Here is a 5,000-nt window from a genome sequence, read left to right on the forward strand (position 1 = left end):
TTATCGTCGGATGTAGTATGTAGAATAGAAAAAAGAAAGAGTATGCGATTCGGAACGTAGGGTATCTCTCTCTCTCACACACACACACACACACTCTCACACACACACTCTCACACACACACATAAACCGAATCAAATCAGTTTTATTTGTATAGCCCAATATCACAAATAGACTTTTGCCTCAGTGGGCTTTACATTCCATACAGTATGACACCCTCACACATAAACACACACACAAAGAGACATACACACTATCTCTCTCACACACACACACACACACACACAAAGAGACATACACACTATCGCTCTCACACACACACACATACATACACACTATCGCTCTCACACTAACACACGTATACATTCATTCACACTCATAGAGACACACACACACACACACACACACACACACTATCTCTCTCATACAAACACTTGTACATTCATTCACTCACTCACAGAAGGACACACACACACACTATCTCTCTCTCATACAAACACACACACACACACGTACATTCACTCACTCACAGGACACACACACACACTATCTCTCTCTCATACAAACACACACACACACACGTACATTCACACACACACTTTGAAATGAAAACTACGCCGGCCTATGGCTATTGTCATAATAAACTAAATTCCTCAACAAGACATTTTATTAACCAGATCGTCAAACAGACACAGTATTTAAAAAAAAAACTTTATTCATGATTTGGGAAATGAAAAACAATCGTAAACTAATGACATCATCGTCGTCCTCCATTATTCTGGATATTTAAAGAGGACCTATTATACTTTTATGACCTATAAACGTTGTTATAATGATTTATAGTCATATTTAACCATGCTAAAGTATCAAATAATTACGTACATGCATTTAGACGTATTCCCTGCTGACCGTCTGGGGTGTCTGTGCAGAGCACTAAACACTAGCCAGTCGAGAATTCACTTGTTCAAATCGGTTCAAATTTCATTCCATCGTGTCGTCACGATTCCAGATTTTTCCATATATGGTAATGCTGCTGCAACGTGGTGTCGCGCTCTGGCCATGCCCCCACCTTCCCGCTCTCAAATCTGCCCGCGCGTAACCAATCACAACGGAGTGGGGTTTGCAGGAGGAGGAGGGGGGGGGGGGGGGGGGGGAGGGGGCGGAGATGGCCGAAGCACAGTGTTGACAGGGCATGCTGATTCGCCCAGATGAGAGGAAGCGTTTCCCGAAAATCTACATGGTTTTTTGTGATGTGATTCGTGTCAGGTTGCTCTATAGCAGTTTTTAACAAGAAATGAAGACCAGAAAAGTAGTATAATAGGATCTCTTAAAGGACATGATTAGAACAACAGCGTTTTGAAATGTACATTATTTCTCACATAGCAAATATGATACAGCATCATTTTAAAGGTGCTCTGAGGAACTTTCAGTGTGTGTTCATTCTAGCGCCCCCCTTTGGACAAAAGCGGTAGTGTTTTTACCACGCCAGCTGTTGTTCCTGGGTGAGCGTATATACCCATGTCAAAGGCATTAAGAAAAACTATATAAAAATAGCATTCTTTGCACTGATGGTCTCGTTTGCTGTTACATGTAATTTATGATCATCAGAGGAAAAATGAGACTGTTTCAGAAATATTTAAAAGTTCCTCGTAGCTACCTTGAATTAATTAATTAATTCATTCATATTCCCTGTAAACCCAAATCCACCAAATCCTTTTAACTATGTAATGTGGGGAGTTAGTTTCATGATAGTAAAGAGTCTGTCTGTCTGTCTGTCTGTCTGTCTGTCTGTCTGTCTGTCTGTCTGTCTGTCTGTCTGTCTGTCTGTCTGTCTGTCTGTCTGTCTGTCTGTCTGTCTGTCTGTCTGTCTGTCTGTCTGTCTGTCTGTCTGTCTGTCTGTCTATCTATCTATCTATCTATCTATCTATCTATCTATCTATCTATCTATCTATCTATCTATCTATCTATCTATCTATCTATCTATCTATCTATCTATCTATCTATCTATCTATCTATCTATCTATCTATCTATCTATCTATCTATCTATCTATCTATCTATCTATCTATCTATCTATCTATCTATCTATCTATATATCTATCTATCTATATATCTATCTATCTGTCCCTCTATCTATCTGTCCCTCTATCTATCTGTCCCTCTATCTATCTGTCCCTCTATCTATCTATCTATCTATCTATCTATTAGGTGAGTCAATCTAGGAAAAAAAAGGGCTTAACCCCAAAAAAATTGATACAAAAGGTTTTTCAATGGATTCCAGTAGTATTTGGTGTGCTGAATAACATACTAAAAGTCTACCAAAATCTACCCCCCAGAAAGCCCTCATTTCCAAGATGGCGGCCGAAATGGCGGCAGGGAGCTTGAAATGGCTATATCTCAAATTGAAAAACTGTTGCAAAGGAATTTTCAACTGATTTTGGTACCTCTGGACATGCTTACAAACATACTAAAAATCTAGGAAAATACACCTTCCGGAAAGGCTTAATTTTCAAGATGGCGTCCAAAATGGTGGCCGGCCAAGCTTAAAATGGCTATATATCTCAATAGAAAAAGATTATTCGAATGATTTTTAACTTGATTCTGGTACCTGCAAAATATGCTTATGAACATACTAACAATCTAGGAAAATATACCTCCCAGAAAGGCTTCATTTTCATAATGGCGTCCAAAATGGCGGCCGGGAGCGTAGAATGGCTATATCTCAAATGGAAAATGTTACAAAAGAATGTCAACTGATTCTGGTACCTCTATACATTAATAAAGTGCGACAAATCTAGGTAAATATAACTGCTAGAAAGGCATCATTTTCAAAATGACTGCCTGTAAGCTTACATTGGTTAAATGGTTCAAATTGGTTACTATTCAAACTAGAAAGGTGGTGTTGTTGTTGAATAACATAAATGCCACACTTATTGTGGTCTTTATTCATCATCATCTTCGGGCTCCTCTGGAAGAAACTTGTTAAGTGGATTGTCACATTCCTTAAGTTGACATGGTCCACAGACAGTAGTACAAGGTAGTCCATATTTTCTGCAAGAACAGCGGAGTGTCTTGCAGGCAGTGGTACAGTTACAATGAATGACCTTCAAGAGACTGTCTGGAGCAACATTCGTTGTTGACATGAGTGGGACAAATCTATTGTCCTGCAGGCTCCACCCCCAGTTCAGGGCATCCATACCATCTTCTGTTCCCATCCAGACCATGACCTGGTAGTACGCTCTACGATTCAGTTGGTGGCAGACGTTCAGGCGTTACAGTTGATGAAGCTGAGACAACCTTCTTGCTGAAAATGTTATATCGCATTGGTGCAAGGGAATCTGTGCACTTTCCACCAAAGAGGACAGCCATTACTTGGCACCCAAGGTCATCAATCACCTCTGTGGTCTGGTTTGGGACAATGAATGCATTGGCACAAGATCGAAGGACGGGATCCCCTTTTACAAGCTTCTGGAAAGCAGTCTTTTTGCAAACCCCGAAGATCCGAGAAGTTGTGTCACAGCCAGTGAGAGCATGGATGAACATCAACTGAGAACACACATCATGTCCAAGTACTTCTTTTAAATGGTTTACGGCATACACTTTAAAACTGCCATCAGCTTTTGACTTGTCTGATCTGAAATATACGCCCTTACTATCTCTCTGTGCATAGTGAAGTAGTAAGACAAGGAGATCTGTATCTTCTCCAATCAGCGTAGTGGTGTGAAGAAGAGATGATTCCACTGCGGCCCTTACGATGTCTACATCAGCATCTCCAATTGAATTGACCACAGTGCAACCCCTTTCTTTCAGTTCATCGCTTATCATTTGGATCAGCCTTTGTTTATTCAGATCTCTTGACATGAACTCCTCCTTCTTACCTGAGAACTCTGTCTCAGCAGTGAAGTTGACAATGGGATGAATATTGTTTCCTCTTCTTTGATGTGTGTTGTCTTTAATGGATGGCCCATCCCCATAGCCATCGAACACAATGGTTGTAGCTGAGCCATAATGTTGGATGGTGAAGTCTGCATATGACTGCACAATTTTACTATAGCTTTGTCCGTGCTTCCATGGTATTCGGTGAAGGAGTGAACCTCCATCAAGAACATAATGATCTGTTTCTGGTACAGAATCTAGGATTGCATCACTTGCATGATCACAGATTGCGTGTGTAAGTTGTGGTTTATCAGCCTTGCGGAAGATGTTTCCAGCTTCAAAGAGGGCAGGAGGGAAAGGACTGAGTTCGTAACGCATAACCTCCTCCAATGATAGCTCTCCAGTTTGGGAGACAATCAGGAAACGTTGAAAAAGAAGTGCAAAATCAATTGTTCGATCAGGAGCAACCTTGATAGACGATTTTTGTCCAAGGGTTATGGCTTTATCCTTTCTACTAAATGAGAACGTGAATGCAGGCTGTCCAATCATTTTGTGCATGATATTGCGTCCAACAGAGTCATAATCATGCACGTTCACTCCGTCCTCAGCAACAACACCTGTAACAACATTCCTTAAAGAAGAGTCTGGAGAGAAAGGTGACCATATAGCAAGTTTTGAAGTGATCTTCTCCAGGTCAGCAGCATCCCTTTTCATCCTTGCCTCTGTTGAGTCCTTGTGCTGTTCTGATGTTGTGTATGTCTGGTTTGTGAACTCCTGCATTGCGGTGTTGTACTGTGATGTTATGCACTTTGACATGGTCCAAAGGGCTCTCTGATTGTCAGTCATTCCACTTCCATGCGTCTTCAATGACCTCATCAATGTCGTCTCGATGACAAGATCTGAGCTGAAGCCTTCCACATCAACAACGTTAACGGGCAGGATATCCCCGGTTCATTTTAGCCGTAAAGCCACAGGGCTTTTCTGTGCGGCGGCTCACACTGGCGAGGTGTCACTGTGAATGACACCGTTACCCACCGTCACGGAGTTTCAACTGGCAACTCGCTATTTCGCTCACGCAAGGCTTTTGTGTTTCGATTTAACATCAGTCTTGGGCGAGTACTTTAACT

At 41.4% G+C, this 5,000-nt stretch overlaps 1 protein-coding gene across 1 annotated transcript in view; it reads right to left on the reverse strand.

The window, feature by feature from the left end:
- The window catches only part of LOC307270344 (uncharacterized protein), a gene marked incomplete at both ends in the record, with an annotated part of 15,132 nt that overhangs the window by 2,249 nt on the left and 7,883 nt on the right, over nucleotides 1–5,000 (reverse strand). The gene's annotated exons all lie outside the window — the stretch shown is intronic.

Source organism: Ammodytes marinus (genome assembly GCF_949987685.1).
Source record: "Ammodytes marinus genome assembly, contig: scaffold_136, whole genome shotgun sequence".
Classification (NCBI taxonomy): domain Eukaryota; kingdom Metazoa; phylum Chordata; class Actinopteri; order Uranoscopiformes; family Ammodytidae; genus Ammodytes; species Ammodytes marinus.